This window comes from Triticum aestivum, chromosome 7A (genome assembly GCF_018294505.1).
Source record: "Triticum aestivum cultivar Chinese Spring chromosome 7A, IWGSC CS RefSeq v2.1, whole genome shotgun sequence".
NCBI classification, from domain to species: domain Eukaryota; kingdom Viridiplantae; phylum Streptophyta; class Magnoliopsida; order Poales; family Poaceae; genus Triticum; species Triticum aestivum.
The window spans coordinates 687,150,996-687,171,695 of record NC_057812.1 but is presented as its reverse complement, the minus strand read 5'-3'; positions in this window follow the sequence as shown (position 1 = coordinate 687,171,695).

The window sequence follows — 20,700 nt, the reverse complement described above, 5'->3', positions numbered from 1 at the left end:
CTCTAATTTGCTTGTCAGTGCTTATTCTAAAGCGGGCTGCTTTCGTCAACCTCTTAATCCGTCTGACTCCGATTACCAGGTTACTTCCCACTCATCTTTTGGCGAGTCATCGGCTACTCAGCTCCCACCGCTCAAAACGGTGCTTGGGTAAGCTATACTTATTGTGATGTTTGCAGTACATCGCCTTAGAACATATGATGTATTTGATTTGTTATTCTTCTCAGGGCCAAACCTAGGCCAAGCAAGAAGACCCGCCTGGACAAAGCGGCCGAAGAAGATGTCGTTCTTGAACCAGGCAAGACACCCAATCTTGAAATGCATATTCCTGAGGATATACCCAACGATCCACCGTAGCAAGACGATGATCTTATTGCTGAAGAGAGACCTACTGACGCCCCAGGTCTTGTCAATCAGCCCACAGGTTCCATCCGGATTGAAAGCTCCACCGGTCCAGCAAAACCTACTAACAAGCCAACAGCCCCAGTGCAAACTGGCGGTACCCAGGATGATGAGGTTGTCATTACTGGCACTGGCCATACTGAGCCAAGCAATCTTGTCACTTTATCCAAACATTCTGCCAAGGAGGAATTTGCTGCCTTTGGCAAAGGCAAGTGGAACGCTGATCTGATGACTTATGCTGCTCTGAACGCCCAAGATATCCATTCCGGCTATCTGAACCGGTTGTATACCAGTCGCGACTATGAAGCCGGTCTGGTTAATATGATGAAAGAGAAATATGAGGTAACTTCCATATGCTCCTTCCTGCTTGTATGCTTCCATTCTTGCTGACTCTCCTAGCCCCCAAGGGCCGGTTTGTAATATTCTTTCAAACCGGGACTTACCAATATAAATCTTGACGCTTTGAAATTCGCTGATGTAGCCCCCAAGGGCCGGTTCAACTTAACGTAGTTAAACCGGTACTTTAAGTAATTGAAATTGCCACATTATAATATATACGAGCAAATAGCCATTAGCCCCCAAGTGCGAAGCTGAATACTTGTATTGGTCTTGGGACTTTGTAAGCAATTGAAAGATGAAGGTCGAATATGCATTAGCCCCCAAGTGCTAAGTGCATAACGTGTTATGTGATTGGTACTTGAATCCTTATACCGATTTGTTGAAGCATATATCTGTATGCATGCAGGCGGAGCTGAAGACGAAAGAAAACCAAGTCACCGATCTCCAAGAAAACCTGAAAACCCAACAGGCTGAAACCTCCAAAGCAAAAGAGGAATTGGCCAGCGCTTTAAGCGCCATGGAACAGCTTAAGGAGAGCTTCAAGAAGAAGCGGGCGGATTGGGCCACTGAAGAGTCTGCTTTGATCAAACGAGCAGAGGATGCCGAGGCTGCACTAAAACCAGTGGCGGATGAACTGACCAGCATAGAGTGGAACGTGCATGCCATGACTACTGCTATCTTTGGTAAGCCACTTTGCCTTCTGAATTGGCTCTGCCTCCTTACAAAGTCGCCGGTTTATTAACCCTTTATGGTATTTCAGGGACACGCATTGGTCACTTGGGGTCAGATGTGCGGAAGAAACTGAAAGCCGCCTATACATTGGTTGAACAATTGTATACTGGTGCCTAGCGGATCATCTGTACCGCATCTCATAACAAACCGGCGCCCACTTTGATTCAAGATACTCTGATGAAACTGTCGGTGCTTCCTGCCCAGGTTGAAGAGCTGAAGAAATCTGCTACTCGAACCGGTGCAATCAATGCCTTAATCCGGGCCAAAGCCTGGGTGCCGGATTTTGATCCTATTGAAGCGACTCGGGGCTATCCCAGCTTGAAGGAAGACGGGTCAGAATTTGGTGAAGCGGATCTGCGAGCAATAAACCGGGAGGTACGTCCGCTAGCTTGTCAATTGGCTGAGGAAGCAGACTTGTCTCATTATCAAGCCCAATATGACAATCAGAACAAGCGAATAGCCGCACCAATCCATGAATCGGAAAATCTGATCCCTCCAATCCGTAAGCATACTTACGCTCCCGATATTGACCCGTCATTGCTGATCCATGATGAAGCTGTTTTTCAAGCATTAATGGGAATCGACTAGCCAACTGTGGATTTCCAGCCACTGGGTACAGAAACGGAGGCTGAAGCGGCGCAGGATGACCCACAACCATCAGGCCAGGCTGGTGACCAAGCTTGAACCGGAAGCCGGTTTTAAAACTGCCTCTCCTTTGCGAAAAACAATTATATTATTATGGGCACCATGTTGCCTTGTAATAGGCTAGCTGATACCTTTGATGGTGATATGCCTTCGTGCATAATTTGTTCTTCCTGTGGTAATGATCTTTCCAAAACACTTTCTGAAATGAAAAATTCGTCAAGTGCCACCGCGGTTGTACCATCAGGCGGAATATGATGTCTGCATATATGAAATCAAAACATCCAAAACAAAATTTGAAGTATATGATCAAATTTTTGAGATACATAACTGCCATCGTTGAGCGTGAAGTTGGCTTGGCCAATCTTGAAGCGGAGTTTTGCAAACCCACAATGTTGGAGGAGATAACAGCTCCTGTATATATATGACTCTGGTTTACCATGTAAACCGTGCCGGGTTATAATAAACACCGTGTTACTCCATAAGAGGATGTTAACAACAAGGATCAAACCGGGCAAATAGTCTCCGGATTGACGTGAACTGTGTTCCGTCAATTGATTTGTTAAAAAACTTTGTCGGTTTAAAAAACGTAATAAAAAGCAAAAAAAACCTTCAAAGAAAAGTGTAAATCAAGTGCAATGACAAAATGTTGCAAAAAAAAGGTTTATTTGAGCTGATCAGATGGTGTTACCATGGCCGAACACGACCAAGCTCCCGTTAGGTGTAACTATGGTTCTAGTCAGCCAGGTCCCCAAATGAAACCGTGGCATTTATGCCGATCAAGTGGCATGGTCATGGTTCGGGTTCGACCAAGCCCCCAAGTGATTCTGTGGCCTTAAGCCGACCAAGAGGCATGACTGGTTCAGACATGACCAAGTCCCCAAGTGATCTGGTGGCTCTCGCCTATCAAGAGGCTTGGTATTGGTTCGGACACGACCAATCCTCCAAGTGATATAACACGATGCTTTTAGCAAAGCGAACTCAAGGGGTAAACCGGAAGCCGCTTTAGAACAACTCCATATAACCACACATGATGTAAAAGAACAGATACCCCGCTTTAGCTGAGGTTCCGGTTTATTATAGTTAATATATACATCGTTGTAATATGTACATAAGTAGAACCAATGGCTTAGGTATAATAAGGACGAAGATGAGATATGTTCCACGGCCTGTTGGTCTCCTCCTCTGATGTACGTGAGTCCTTATGTTCTCAAATATCGATCAGATAGTATGACCTGTTGTGTAGATTCTTGCTGACCATGAAAGGCCCCTCCCAAGGTGAGGATAACTTATGCATATCAGTCCGATCTTGGATGAGCCGAAGCACCAAATCTCCTTCTTAAAGGTTCTGGTTCTGACTCGGCGACTGTGATAACGACGAAGATCATGCTAGTAAATCGCCGATCGGGCGGCTGTGATATCATGCTCTTCATCCAACCGGTCCAAAGCATCTTGCCGTGCTATCTTGTTGTCCGCTTCAATATAAGCTGTTACACGAGGTGAATCATGACGGATATCACTGGGGAGAACTACCTGCGCTCCATAAACCATGAAGAACGGTGTGTATCCTGTTGATCTGTTGGGCGTTGTATTGATGCTCCATAACACAGATGGTAATTCTTCTACCCAACAACCCGGCGTTCTCTGCAAAGGAACCATGAGCCAGGGCTTAATGCCTCTCAAGATCTCTTGATTAGCTCTTTCTGCTTGACCATTGGACTGTGGATGTGCCACTGATGAAACGTCGAGCCGGATGTGCTCCCGTTCGCAGAACTCCTTCATAGAACCTTTGGACAAATTGGTACCATTATCTGTGATGATACTGTGTAGAAAGCCAAACCAGAAAATCACCTTTTTAATGAATTGAACCGCCGTGGCCGCATCACACTTACTAACAGGTTCTGCCTCCACCCACTTTGTAAACATGTCAACCGCCACCAGGAGGTGGGTCTTCTTATCTTTGGACCTTTTGAAAGGCCCAACCATATCCAGCCCCCAAGTTGCAAACGGCCAAGTAATTAGAATCATTCTCAATTCTTGAGCCGGTACATGAGCATGTCTTGAAAACCTTTGGCAACCATCACATCGTCTGACTAGATCCTCCGCATCAGCATGAGCGGTTAACCAATAGAAGCCATGGCGAAACGCTTTAGCCACCAGAGACTTTGAACCGGCATGGAGACCACAATCTCCTTCGTGTATCTCACGCAAAATTTCACGACCTTCTTCAGGAGACATGCAGCGTTGAAAAGCTCCTGATACACTGCAATGATGCAACTCGCCGTTGATGATAGCCATGGACTTGGATCGCCGGATTATCTGCCGGGCCAGAATCTCATCCTCTAGCAACTCGCCCCGGTTCTTGTACGCTAGGTAAGGAAGCTTCCAATCCGGAATAACATGAAGAATCGCCACCAATTGAGCCTCCGGATCAGGAATAGCCAAGTCCTCTTCACCAGGGATCTTGACCTACGGGTTGTGCAGCACATCCAGAAAAACATTGGGCGGGACCGGTTTGCGCTGAGAGCCTAGCCGACTAAAGCGTCTGCCACTTCACTTTTTCGCCGGTCCATGTGGTCCACCTGATAGACTTTGAAATAACCTGCAACAATATCCACCTCCCGAAGATACGCTTCCATGAGTGGGTCCTTGGAGTCCCAAGTGCCAGACACTTGCTGAGCCACAAGGTCCGAGTCACCGAAGCACTTAACTTGACTTAGATTCATCTCCTTAGCCATCCGGAGACCATGGAGCAAGGCTTCATACTCAGTTGCATTGTTAGTACAAGGGAACATTAAGCGGAGAACATAACAAAACTTATCACCTCATGGGGAAGTTAATACGACTCCAGCCCCCGAGCCTTCCAACTGCCTGGATCTGTCAAAATGGATGGTCCAATACGTGTGATCCGGCTTTTCTTCAGGTGCTTGCATTTCCGTCCAATCATTGATGAAATCAACAAGTGCTTGAGACTTAACTGCTGTCCGAGGCACATACTTCAAACCGTACGGCCCCAGCTCTATGGCCCACTTTGCAATCCGGCCAGTTGCTTCCCGGTTCTGGATGATATCTCCCAAAGGAGCAGAACTGACCACCGTAATTGGGTGCCCTTGAAAATATTGTTTAAGCTTCCGTCTTGCCATAAAAACTCCATACACCAGCTTCCGCCAATGCGGATACCTTTGCTTGGACTCAATGAGCACCTCGCTGATATAGTAGATCGGACGTTGAACCGGATGCTCCTTACCTGCCTCCTTTTTCTCCACCACAATAGCCACACTGACCGCCCGAGCATTAGCAGCAACATATAGCAGTAACAGCTCCTTGTCAATGGGAGCGGCGAGCACAGGCGGATTGGCCAATTGCCGCTTTAAGTCCTCAAATGCTTCATCAGCAGCAGAACTCCAGACAAACTGATCTGTCTTTTTCAACATCTGATACAAAGGGATTGCCTTCTCACCAAGGCGACTGATAAACCGGCTTAGTGCGGCAATTCGGCCTGCGAGGCATTGAACATCGTTGATACACTTCGGTTTAGCCAGGGAGGTGATAGCCGTGATCTTCTCTGGATTAGCCTCAATTCCCCTGTTGGACACCAGAAAACCCAATAGCTTGCCCGCCGGTACACCAAAGACACACTTGTCCGGATTAAGCATCATCTTGTATGTTCTCAGGTTATCAAAGGTTTCCTTCAAATCATCAATCAGAGTCTCCTTATCCCTGGACTTAACCACGATATCATCCACGTAAGCATATACATTACGGCCAATCTGCTTGTGAAGACAATTTTGTACACACCGTTGGTAAGTTGCCTGGGCACTCTTGAGCCCGAAGGGCATAGACACATAGCAGAAGGCTCCAAAGGGGGTTATAAATGTTGTCTTCTCCTGGTCCTTAACTGCCATTTTGATCTGATGATAGCCAGAATACGCATCCAAAAAACATAAACACTCACAACCCGCCGTAGCATCAATAATTTGATCAATACGGGGGAGGGCAAAAGGATTTGCTGGACAAGCCTTATTAAGATCTATGTAATCCACACACATGCGCCAGGTGCCGTTTTTCTTGAGGACCAGCACCGGATTGGCAAGCCACTCAGGGTGAAAAACTTCAACAATAAAGCCAGCTGCTAAGAGCCTGGCTACCTCTTCTCCAATCGCCTTGCGTCTTTCTTCATTAAACCGGCGGAGGAACTGTTTCACCGGTTTATATTTAGGATCCACATTAAGTGTGTGCTCAGCGAGTTGCCTTGGTACACCTGGCATGTCAGAGGGCTTCCATGCAAAAATGTCCCGATTCTCATGGATGAACTCGATGAGCGCGCTTTCCTATTTCGGATCCAAGTTGGCACTGATGCTGAACTGCTTGGACGAATCGCCAGGTACGAAGTCAACAAGCTTAGTTTCTACTGCCGATTTGAACTTTAGGGCCGGATCATGTTCCATAGTTGGCTTCTTCAACGGAGTCATGTCCGCCGGATCAACATTGTCTTTATAGTACTTCAACTCCTCGGTGGCACAAACCGACTCTGCATAAGCCGCATCTCCTTCCTCGCATTCCAAAGCGATTTTGCGGCTTCCGTGAACCGTTATTGTCCCCCTGTGACCCGGCATCTTGAGCTGCAAATACACATAACAGGGCCGTGCCATAAACTTGGCGTAAGCCGGTCGCCCAAACAGGGCGTGATATGGACTCTGGATTTTAACCACTTCAAACTTCAATGTCTCCGACCTGGAATCATGGTCATCCCCAAAGGCCACTTCCAGAGCTATCTTGCCAACAGGATATGCTGATCTGCCAGGTACTACACTATGGAACACCGTATTAGACGGTTTAAGATTTTTATTTGTCAGTCCCATACGACGGAAGGTCTCATAGTACAAGATATTAATGCTGCTACCTCCATCCATGAGCACCTTGGTGAACTTATAACCTCCCACCTGAGGCGCCACCACCAGAGCCAACTGACCCGGATAATCGACCTGGGGTGGGTGATCCTCTCTGCTCCATATGATTGGCTGTTCAGACCAACATAGGTAACGGGGTATGGCCGGTTCAACAGAGTTGACCGCCCGCCTCTGAACCTTCCGGTCTCGCTTGTCCAAGCTAGTGGTGAAGACATGGTACTGCCCACTACTCAACTGCTTTGGGTTGCTCTGCTAGCCTGACTGTTGCTGCTGTTGGCTATAACCACCCTGGTTGTTCTGACTATTTTGACCATTATGTCCGCCCGGATTACCATTGAATCCTGAACCGGAACTTCCTCCACGGTTACGGCCCAGATCCTGAGCCACCGCCAGATTCGTGATCATACTGAAATTATTAGAATTCTTGAACTCCTGCATAATAAAGCAATCCTCCCAAAGGTGGTTTGCTGGCGCCTCCTTTGTCCCATGTCTTGGACAGGGCTGGCTTAGCAGATAGTTTAGGCGGTTTGGGTTAGGGTTGGGTGCTCCATTATGACTTTTCGGTCTACCCTTGCGTGGCTGGGCATTGTCCTGTGCGTTGGTATTAGCCACAAAGTCCATGTTACCATCTGCTTTACGCTTGCCTCCACCACCATTGCCTACCCAGTGATGCTGCTGACCTTTGGAGCTGCTGTTCTTCTTTCCCTTTCCTATCTTGTCATCATCAGATTCGGGATCCTTGGTACTATCAGAATCAGCATATTTCACCAAAGCGTCCATGAGGGTCCCCATGTCAATGCAATGACGCTTCATCCGTCCCAACATCAGCTTTAGGGGCCCAAACCGACAGTTGCCTTCTAGGGTTAATACTGCGGTGTCAGCGTTGATGCGGTCTGATGAGTGCAACACTTGCGAAACCCGGCGCACCCAATGAGTCGTTGATTCTCCTTCCTCCTGGACGCATGCAGCTAAGTCCACTATCGAGGCTGTTTACAGGTATCCTTGAAATTGCTGATAAATCGGGCTCATAATTGGGCCCATGAACTGATAGAATTAGCCGGCAAGCTTTTTAACCAAGTACGGGCCGTTCCTTCAAGATTCATGGTGAAGTATTTCGCACATGCCGTGTCATCCACATCAAGCATCTCCTTGGCCATCTCATAGCTGTCCACCCATGTCTCTGGAGGTTGATCCGCCGTGTAGTTTGGTACCTTGTGCGGGCCTTTGAAATCCTTGGGCAGGCGCATGTTGTGTAAAGCGGGGATAAGGCAAGGCACCCCCAAAGAACTAGAAGTAACACCAGGTTCAGTCAAGGTGGTTGGACGAACCGGTGTGAGCTGCCGAGCCTGATGCTGTGCGGCTAACTCGGCCTCCCTGCGCGCTCGGGCCCGATTCACCACTTCCTGAGCGTCATCAGCACCACCCGTCGGGTTGTTGCCACGGGGTGCTCCACGTCGTTCATTACTCGACACTGCTGGTTCATCCATATGTCTGCTATAGCTCCGGCTTGGATGGGGGGTCGAGTGGATACGGTCGCGGCTGTACGAGTACGCTTCTTGTTGGGCCAAAGCTGTCCTCAGAAGTTCCTTGACCCGTCGCGTCTCTACTGCCTGCGGCAAGTCACCTTCAATTGGAATGGCCTCCAGCCGTGCAGCAGCGGCAACAAGATTGTCCATTGGGTTGGAGTAGTGACCCGGAGGTATTAAAGCATCCTGAGGTATAACGGTGTTTTGATGAGGCGGGTCCACCTGACGAGGCTGAATAGGGGCACCGGTCCCAGGGGCTTTTGCCCGGTTTCCCTCCAGCGGATTACCGGATCATGGTCCTGGAGTGTTGAAAAGGTCTTTGGCCTCGAAACCGGAGGTAAGCAGGATCGGTGCTTCCTACTCATGACTTCATGCGACGTGCTCTGGTCCAACATAAGCCTGTAGGCCTGTACATCTAAAGCGGCCCGCTCTGCGGCCATCCTGGTGTCCTCAACCACCAGATCCGCCTTGGCCTAGGTGATCTGTTCCTTTACCTTTGCAATCTCCGCGTTATGAACGTCCTGATCCGGTGGATTAACCTCCGCCATAAGCATAGCCAACACATCAAATAGTTCTGATAGAACCTAAGCCGGTGGGCGCACAGGGCCTCCTGCCCCAGCAGCCGTTGCCGCTGCTGAACCGGAGGTCGTTGCTGCAGTGGTCGAAGAATGAAGCGCTGCTTGTGTGCCAGTCATGAATATTCCAACCCGGTTGGGCAGATCAGAGGGGTCCAGAATACTATCGCCATCGGAACAGCCCCCAATCCGGCTGTCTTGTAGCTGATAAAGAGATTCGGTTTCTCCGGTCGATGACTCGTCATCGGAACAAACGACGGCATCGCCGCGAGATTCCGATCCATCCTCATAACTTCCTCCATGGATGACTCCCACGAAGGCACGCTTCATGGCCGGTTTAACCCGGGAGGATCGCGCACGCTGAGCCCTCTCGACGAGGTCGGTGCAGATGTCCGGCTCAGGGCCCGGTTCACCGATCTTGCCAATGAAAACGTGAATGCTACCAAAGGGGACCCGGTACCCGTACTTAATTGAGACGGCCTCGGGGCCCCAGCCTGCATCGTTAATGTAGAGCTTGCCGCGACGACTCTTAGTCATCCGGCCTACAGCGTAGCCCTCAAGTCCTTCAAAGCGGCCCTCCTTCTGGCGCCAACTGTCGTGGTTTTGTCATGGCAGATGTCCTAGAGAAAGGACTTAGTCGTGGAGCCATCGCGACGGGTTAGCTTGAAGGGGTTAAAGCGGACACAGGGACGCAAGAGAGTTTATACTAGTTCGGCCCCTTCAATGAAGGTAAAAGCCTACGTCTAGTTGTGATGGAATTGATGGGGTTTCGATGACTAGGGAGCAAACAAGCTTCGCCTATGTCTCGAGTTGTTGTTTGTTGTCCTTGAACCGCCGCCGGGTCGTCCCCTTATATACACGGGTGACTCCCGTCGGCTTACGGAGACCCAATACCGTCTCATAGATGTGTCCGGTTTGGTCTCTATTTATTCCTAACTTACAATACAAGTTAACTACTAATGCCGGTTTACGGCTACAGGCCTTGAACCGACCATGGGCCTTGAGCCTTCCTCTGTCTTCTTGGGTTTTAACATACTTAACTACTAACGAAGTTAACCCGGCCCAGATAGGCCGGTTTACGCCTAGTAGAAATATCCCCAACAGTACCCAAGCACCAGTCCACCCACATATCAAATTATCAAAGTACCGAACGCGAATCATATGACCGTGATGAAAACTAGCTTGACGATAATTCCCATGTGTCCTCGGGAGCGCTTTCCTTTATATAAGAGTTTGTCCAGGCTTGTCCTTTGCTACAAAAAGGATTATGCCATCTTGCTGCACCTTATTTAATTTTACTATTTGTTACCCGTTACCAATTACCTTATCACAAAACTATCTGTTACCGATAATTTTAGTGCTTGCAGAAAATACCTTGCTGAAAACCGCTTATCATTTCCTTCTGCTCCTTGTTGGGTTCGACACTCTTACTTATCGAAAAGGCTACGATAGATCCCCTACACTCGTGGGTCATCAACACACGGTTAAGAGATCAACTTGTGTGTTTATGGGGTGCCCCCCTCCCTCGTATATAAAGGAGTGGAGGAGGGGGCCGGCTGGAGTAGGTTCCCCCCTTTCCTAGTCCTGCTAGGAAGGGAAAGGAAGGGAAGAGGGAGAGAATGGAAAGGGTGGGCGCCCCCCTTCCCAATTAGGATTGGGCTTGGGGGGCGCGCCCCACCTCTTGGTCGGATCCTCCTCTCTTCCACTAAAGCCCATGTAGGACCATTATGCCCCCCCATACTCCGGAAAATGCCCGATAATCTGAAACCTTTCCGGTGCCCAAACATAACCTTCCAATATATCAATCTTCATGTCTCGACCATTTCGAGACTTCTCGTCGTGTCCATGATCACATCCGGGACTCCGAACAACCTTCGGTACATCAAATCACATAATCTCATAATACCAATTGTCATCGAACGTTAAGCGTGCGGACCCTACAGGTGTGAGAACTATATAGACATGACCGAGACTCATCTCCGGTCAATAGCCAATAGAGGAACCTGGATGCTCATATTGGTTCCTACATATTCTACGAAGATCTATATCGGTCAAACTGCACAACAACATACGTTGTTCCCTTTGTCATCAGTATGTTACTTCCCCGAGATTCGATCGTCGGTATCATCATACCTTGTTCAATCTCGTTACCGCCAAGTCTCTTTACTCATTCCATAATGCAACATGCCACAACTAACTCATTAGTCACATATCTTTCAAGGCTTATAGTGATGTGCATTACTGAGAAGGCCTAAAGATACCTCTCCGACAATCGGAGTAACAAATCCTAATCTCGATCTATGCTAACCCAACAAACACCATCGGAGACACTTGTAGATCATCTTTATAATCACCCAGTTACGTTGTGAAGTTTGATAGCACACTAAGTGTTCCTCCGGTATTCGGGAGTTGCATAATCTCATAGTCATAGGAACATGTATAAGTCATGAAGAAAGAAATAGCAATAAACTGAACGATCAAAGTGCTAAGCTAACTGATGGGTCAAGTCAATCACATCATTCTCTAATGAGGTGTTCCCATTTATCAAATGACAACTCATGTCCATGGCTAGGAAACTTAACCATCTTTGATTAATGAGCTAGTCAAGTAGAGGCATACTAGTGACACTCTGTTTGTCTATGTATTCATACATGTACTAAGTTTCTGGTTAATACAATTCTAGAATGAATAATAACCATTTATCATGATATAAGGAAATGTAAATAATAACTTTATTATTGCCTCTAGGGCATACTTCCTTCAGTGTCCCACTTGCACTAGAGTCAATAATCTAGATTACATTGTAATGATTCTAACACCCATGGAGTCTTGGTGCTGATCATGTTTTGCTTGTGAAAGAGGCTTAGTCAATGGTTCTGCAACATTCAGATCCGTATGTATCTTGCAAATCTCTATGTCTCCCTCCATGACTTGATCGCGGATGGAATTGAAGCGTCTCTTGATGTGCTTGGTTCTCTTGTGAAATATGAATTCCTTTGCCAAGGAAATGGCACGAGTATTGTCAGAAAATATTTCCATTGGACCTGATGCACTCAGTATGACACCTAGATCGGATATGAAATCCTTCATCCAGACTCCTTCATTTGCTACTTCCAAAGCAGCTATGTACTCCGCTTCGCACATAAATTCCGCCATGACGCTCTGCTTGGAACTGCACCAACTTACAACTCCTCCATTTAATAAAAATACGTATCCGGTTTGTGACTTGGAGTCATCTGGATCAGTGTCAAAGCTTGCATCGACATAACCATGTACGACGAGCTCTTTGTCACCTCCATCAACGAGAAACATATCCTTAGTCCTTTTCAGGTATTTCAGGATGTTCTTGACCGCTGTCAAGTGACCCACTCCTGGATTACTTTGGTACCTTCCTGTTAAACTAATAGCAAGGCACACATCAGATCTGGTACACAACATTGCATACATGATAGAACCTATGGCTGGAGCATAGGGAATGGCTTTCATTTTCTCTCTATCTTCTTCAGTGGTCGGGCATTGAGTCTGACTCAACTTCAAACCTTGTAACACAGGCAAGAACCCTTTCTTAGCTTGATCCATTTTGAACTTCTTCAAAACTTTATGAAGGTATGTGCTTTATGAAAGTCCAATTAAGCGTCTTGATCTATCTCTATTGATTTTGATGCCCAATATATATGCAGCTTCACCGAGGTCTTTCATTGAAAAATTCTTATTCAAGTATCCTTTTATGCTATTTAGAAATTCAGTATCATTTCCGATCAACAATATGTCATCTACATATAATATCAGAAATGCTACATAGCTCCCACTCACTTTCATATAAATACAGGCTTCTCCAAAAGTCTGTATAAAACCATATGCTTTGATCACACTATCAAAGAGTATAATCCAACTCGGAGATGCTTGCACCAGTCCATAAATGGATCGCTGGAGATTACACACTTTGTTAGCACCTTTTTGATCGACAAAACCTTCTGGTTGCATCATATACAACTCTTCTTTAAGATATCCATTAAGGAATGCAGTTTTGACATCCATTTGCCAAATTTCAAAATCATAAAATGCGGCAATTGCTAACATGATTCGGACGGACTTAAGCATCGCTACGGGTGAGAAGGTCTCATCATAGTCAACTCCTTGAACTTGTCAAAAACATTTCACAACAAGTCAAGCTTTGTAGACAGTAATATTACCGTCAGCATCAGTCTTCTTCTTGAAGATCCATTTATTCTCTATGGCTTGCCGATCATCGGGCAAGTCAACCAAAGTCCAGATTTCATGGCCTCAGGCCATTTTGCGGAATCTGGGCTCATCATCGCTTCCTCATCGTTCGTAGGTTCTTCATGGTGAAGTAACAGGATTACCGTACCACTCTGGTGCAGATCTTAATCTGGTTGACCTACGAGGTTCGGTAGTAACTTGATCAGAGGTTTCGTGCTCATCATCATTAGCTTCCTCACTTACTAGTGTAGGAATCACTTTAACTGATTTCTGTGATGAACTACTTTCCAATAAGGGAGCAGGTACAGTTACCTCATCAAGTTCTACTTTCCTCCCACTCACTTCATTCGAGAGAAACTCCTTCTCTAGATAGGATCCATTCTTAGCAATGAATATTTTCACTTCGGATCTGTGATAGAAGGTGTACCCAACAGTCTCCTTTGGGTACCCTATGAAGACACATTTCTCCGATTTCGGTTCGAGCTTATCAGGTTGAAGCTTTTTCACATAAGCATCGCAGCCCCAAACTTTAAGAAACGACAACTTGGGTTTCTTGCCTAACCACAGTTCATATGGTGTTGTCTCAATGGATTTAGATGGTTCCCTATTTAACGTGCATGCGGCTGTCTCTAAAGCATAACCCCAAAACGATAGTGGTAAATCAGTAAGAGACATCATGGATCGCACCATATCTAATAAAGTACGATTATGACGTTCGGACACACCATTACATTGTGCTGCTCCGGGTGGCGTGAGTTGCGAAACTATTCCGCATTGTTTCAAATGAAGACCAAACTCATAACTCAAATATTCTCCTCCACGATCAGATCGTAGAAACTTTATTTTCTTGTTACGATGATTTTCCACTTCACTCTGAAATTCTTTGAACTTTTCAAATGTTTCAGTCTTATGTTTCATCAAGTAGATATACCCATATCTACTCAAATCATCTGTGAAGGTCAGAAAATAACGATACCCGCTGCGAGCATCAACACTCATTGGACCGCATACATCAGTATGTATTATGTCCAACAAGTCTGTTGCTCCCTCCATTGTTCCGGATAATGGAGTCTTAGTCATCTTGCCTATGAGGTATGGTTCGCAAGCATCAAGTGATTCATAATCAAGTGATTCCAAAAGTTCAACAACATGGAGTTTCTTCATGCGCTTTACACAAATGTGACGTAAACGGCAGTGCCACAAATGAGTTGCACTATCATTATTAAACGTATATCTTTTGGCTTCAATACTATGAATATGTGTATCACTACTATCAAGATTTAGTAAAAATAAACCACTCATCAAGGGTGCATGACCACAAAAGATATTACTCATATAAATAGAACAACCATTATTCTCTGATTTAAATGAATAACCGTCCTGCATCAAACAAGATCCAGATATAATGTTCATGCTTAATGCCGGCACCAAATAATAATTATTTAGGTCTAAAACTAACCCCGAAGGTAGATGTAGAGGTAGCGTGCCGACGACGATCACATCGACTTTGGAACCATTTCCCACGCGCATCGTCACCTCGTCTTTAGCCAATCTTCGCTTAATCCGTAGCCCCGGTTTTGAGTTGCGAATATTAGCAACAGAACTAGTATCAAATACCCAGGCGCTACTGCAAGCATTAGTAAGGTACACATCAATAACATGTATATAAAATATACCTTTCACTTTGCCATCCTTCTTTTCCGCCAAATATTTGGGGCAGTTCCGCTTCTAGTGACTAGTCCCTTTGCAGTAGAGGTACTCAGTCTCAGGCTTAGGTCCAGACTTGGGCTTCTTCACTTGAGTAGCACCTTGCTTGCCGTTCTTCTTGAAGTTCCCCTTCTTCCCTTTGCCTTTCTTCTTGAAACTGGTGGTCTTGTTGACCATCAACACTTGATGCTCCTTCTTGATTTCTACCTCCACAGCCTTTAGCATTGCGAAGAGCTCGAGAATAGTCTTATCCATCGCTTGCATATTATAGTTCATCACGAAGCTTTTGTAGCTTGGTGGCAGTGATTGAAGAACTTTGTCAATGACACTATATATCAACTAGATGATTAACTCCCAGCTGAGTCAAGTGATTGTGGTACCTAGACATTCTGAGTATATGTTCACTAACAGAACTATTCTCCTCCATTTTGCAGCTATGGAACTTATTGGAGACTTCATATCTCTCAATCCGGGCATTTGCTTGAAATATTAACTTCAACTCCTGGAACATCTCATATGCTCCACGACGTTCAAAACATCGCTGAAGTCCCTGTTCTAAGCCGTAAAGCATGGCACACCGAACTATCGAGTACTCATCAGCTTTGCTCTGCCAGGTATTCATAACATTTGGAGTTGCTCCTGCAGCGGGTTTGGAACCTAGGGGTGCTTCCAGGACGTAATTCTTCTATGCAGCAATGAGGATAATCCTCAAGTCACATACCCAGTCCGTGTAGTTTCAACCATCATCTGTCAACTTAGCTTTCTCTAGGAACGCATTAAAATTCAAGGGAACAGTCGCACGGGCCATTTATCTACAACAACATAGACATGCAAAATAGTATCAGGTACTAAGTTCATGATAAATTAAAGTTCAGTTAATCATATTACTTAAAAAATCCCACTTAGATAGACATCCCTCTAATCATCTAAGTGATTACGTGATCCATATCAACTAAACCATGTCCAATCATCACATGAGATGGAGTATTTTTCAATGGTGAACATCACTATGTTGATACTATCTACTATATCATTCACGCTCGACCTTTCGGTCTCAGTGTTCTGAGGCTATATCTGCATATGGTAGGCTCGTCAAGTTTAACCCAAGTATTCTACGTGTGCAAAACTGGCTTGCACCCGTTGTATTTGAACGTAGAGCTTATCACACCCGATCATCACGTGGTGTCTTGGCACGATGAACTGTAGCAACGATGCATACTCAGGGAGAACACTTGTACTTTGAAATTTAGTGAGCGATCATCTTATAATGCTACCGCCGTACTAAGCAAAATAAGATGCATAAAGAATAAACATCACATGCAATCAAATAAGTGATATGATGTGTCCATCATCATCTTGTGCCTTTGATCTCCATCTCCAAAGCATCGTCATGATCACCATCGTCACCGGCGTGACACCTTGATCTCCATCGAAGCATCGTTGCCATCTCGCCAACTATTGCTTCCATGACTATCGCTACCGCTTAGTGATAAAGTAAAGCACTTACATGGCGATTGCATTTCATACAATAAAACGACAACCATATGGCTCCTGCCAATTGCTGATAACTGTGTTACAAAACATGATCATCTCATACAACAATATATATAATCATGTCTTGACCAAATCACATCATAACATGCCCTGCAAAAACAATTTAGACGTCCTCTACTTTGTTGTTGCAAGTTTTACGAGCCTTCTAAGGGCTTCTAGCAAGAACCGTTCTTACCTACGCATCAAAACCACAACATGGTATAGTGATTGCTTTTTGATCTTTTGAAAGAACCCTGTTCATTGAATCCGGTTCAACTAAAGTTGGAGAAACTGACACCCGCCGGCCACCTGTGTGCAAAGCACGTCGGTAGAACCAGTCCCATGAACGCGGGCATGTAATGTTGGTCCGGGCTGCCTCATCCAATAATACCGCCGAATCAAGAAACAACTAGTGATGGCAATCAATATATATACCCACGCCCACAACTCCTTTGTGTTCTACTCGTGCATATAACATCTACGCATAGACCTGGCTCTGATACCACTATTGGGGAACATTGTATTTCAAAAATATTCCTACGATCACGCAAGATCTATCTAGGAGAAGAATATCAACGAGCGAGGAGAGTGTGTCGAACGTCTACGCATAGACCTGGCTCTGATACCGAAAGTGGAAGCGTTAAGTCACGTGGTTGATGTAGTCAAACGTCTTTGGGATCCAACCGATCAAGTACCAAACGCACGACACCTCTGCGATCTGCACACGTTTAGCTCGGTGACGTCCCTCGAACTCTAGATCCAGCTGAGGCCAAGGGAGAGTTTCGTCAACACGACGGCCTAGTGATGGTGATGATGAAGTTACCGACGCAGGGCTTCGCCTAAGAACTATGACAATATGACCGAGGTGGAAATCTGTGGAGGGGGGCACCGCACACGGTTAAGAAATCAACTTGTGTGTCTATGGGGTTCCCTCCTCCCCCGTATATAAAGGAGTGGAGGAGGGGGCCGGCCGGACTCCTATGGCGCGCCCCAAGGGGGGGAATCCTACTCCTACTAGGAGTAGGTTCCCCCCCCCCTTTCCTAGTCCTACTAGGAGGGGAAAGGAAGGGAAGAGAGAGAGAAAGGAAAGGGGGGCCGACCCCCTTCCCAATTCGGATTGGGCTTGGGGGGGCCACCTCTTGGCTGGCTCCTCCTCTCTTCCACTAAAGCCCATCTAGGCCCATTAAGCCCTCGGGGGGTTCCGGTAACCTTACAATATATCAATCTTCATGTCTTGACCACTTCAAGACTCCTCGTCATGTCCGTGATCACATCCGGGAATCTGAGAAACCTTCGGTACATCAAATCACAAAAACTCATAATACCAATTGTCATCGAACGTTAAGCGTGCGGACCCTACGGGTTCGAGAACTATGTAGACATGACCGAGACTCATATCCGGTCAATAACCAATAGCGGAACCTGGATGCTCATATTGGTTCCTACATATTCTACGAAGCTCTTTATCGGTCAAACCGCACAACAACATACGTTGTTCCCTTTATCATCGATATGTTACTTCCCTGAGATTCGATCGTTGGTATCATCATACCTAGTTCAATCTCGGTACCGGCAAGTCTCTTTACTCGTTCCATAATGCAACATCCTGCAACTAAATTATTAGTCACATTGCTTTCAAGGCTTATAGTGATGTGCATTACTGAGAGGGCCCAGAGACACCTCTCCGAAAATCAGAGTGACAAATCCTATGCCAACTCAACAAACACCATCATAGACACCTATAGAGCATCTTTATAATCACCCAATTACGTTGTGACATTTGATAGCACACAAGTATTCCTTCGGTATTCGGGAGTTGCATAATCTCATAGTCATAGGAACATGTATAAGTCATGAAGAAAGCAATAGCAATAAAGTAAAGATCAAAGTGCTAAGCTAACGGATGGATCAAGTCAATCACATCATTCTCTAATTATGTGATCCCGTTTATCAAATGACAACTCATGCCCATGGCTAGGAAACTTAACCATCTTTGATTAATGAGCTAGTCAAGTAGAGGGATACTAGTGACACTCTATTTGTCTATGTGTTCACGCATGTACTAAGTTTCCGGTTAATACAATTCTAGCATGAATAATAAACATTTATCATGATATAAGGAAATATAAATAACAACTTTATTATTGCCTCCAGGGCATATTTCCTTCAGTTTCATCACAGCCACTACTGCCCTATGTTGGCATTGTGTTTGACACAATTGAGGATGCCAAGAAATTCTACAATGACTATGCCTTCAAGTTGGTGTTTGACACACACATATATTCTAGAAAGTACAGCCAAAAGAGAGGCTAGAAGCAAGAGGATGCAATAATGATCAAGAGGGTCTTTGGGTGTGTGCACGCTAGAAAGCCCGGTAAACCAAAAACAAGTAGCACCTCGGAGAGCGTTGCAACAGAAACAAGCAACTCCTGCAGGCGGCCTGGTGCTGAAATGAATGTAACAAGAACACGCCAGAAGAACAGGATTCTCCATCATGATTGTAAGGCACACATGATTGTTGGGCTAAGGGAGGAGAGATGGAGAGTCACTTGCGTTGTTGCGGAGCATACACATCCATTGATGCAACAACCGGAGCGTGTTATATAATACCACTCGCACCACAAAATACCGGTTGAGGATTATGAACTCTTGTTAACGTTGCTATTGGGAAAAGTTGCATGGGAAACAAAAAAATTCCTACGCTCATCAAGATTAATCTAGGAGATGAACATCTATGAGAGGAGAGGTTTCATCTACATACCCTTGTAGATCGCTAAGCGGAAGCGTTAAGAAACACGGTTGATGTAGTCAAACGTCTTCGCGATCCAATCACGATCCATCCCGCGAACTCCCGATCCAAGTGCCAAAGGGACGGCACGTCCATGTTCAACACATGTACTGCTTGATGACGCCTTCACCACCTTGATGTAGTGAGCGATGGTGAAGTAGTTGCTCGAGTCCACTGGCAGCACGACAGCATGGTGGCGGTGGTGGTGGTGGAATCTCAGCAGAGCTTTACTAAGCACTACGGAGAGGAAAATGGCTACGAGGGAGAGGGAGGGCAGAGCCGCGCATTAGATGGGTGCGGCTGCCCTCCCTTTACCCCTCTATTTATAGGCGAAAGGGGGGAGGAGGAGGCACCCTAGGGTTTCCCTAGGGGGGCTGCTGTCCATAAGGGCAACCCTAGATGGGTTTTGGGTGGCCCCCTAGGTTCCTTGCCCCCCAAGCAAGGGGGAGGCAGCCCTAAGTGGCATAGCAACCCTCTGGTAATCATGAGCTGAGGTGAGGGTGGCGTACAGACCCTCAGTGGGCTGGTGTGCCTCCCTCCCTTGGCCCATCAGCCCCCCCCCCCCAACACTTGTCGGGGCCCTCGATACCCCTTTCGGTTCTCCTGGTCATAACCCGGTACCCTCGGAACACTTCTAGACTCTGATTCCCTTGGTACTATATATTGATCTTCACCTCCGGACCATTCTGGAGTTCCTTGTCATGTTCGGGATTTCATCCGGGACTCCAAACAACCTTCGGTTACCACCAAAACAACTCAACTATAATTATATCGTCACCAAACATTAAGTGTGTAGATCCCGCGGGTTCGAGAACAATGCAGACGTGACCGAGACACCTCTACGGTCAATAACCAATAGCGGGACCTGGATGCCCATATTGGTTCCTACATATTCTATGAAGATCTTTATCAGTCGAACCTCGATGTCAAGGATTCAGCTAATCCAATTTGTAGTTCCCTTTGTCTAGTATGTTACTTGTCCGAGATTTGGTCATTGGTATCACCATACCTAGTTCAATCTCGTTACCGGCAAGTCTCTTTACTCATTCTATAGTACAAGATCCTATGACTAACCCATTAGTCACATTGCTTGAAAGCTTATTGTGATGCTGTATTACCTTGAGGGCCAAGAGATACCTCTACGTCATATGGAGTGACAAATCCCAGTCTTGGTCCATGCCAACTCAACAAACATCCTCGGAGATACCTGTAGAGCACCTTTATAGTCCCCCAGTTATGTTGCAATGTTTGGTACACACGAGGTATTCCTCCGGTGTCAGTGGGTTGCATGATCTCATGGTCATAGGAACATATACTTGACATGCAGA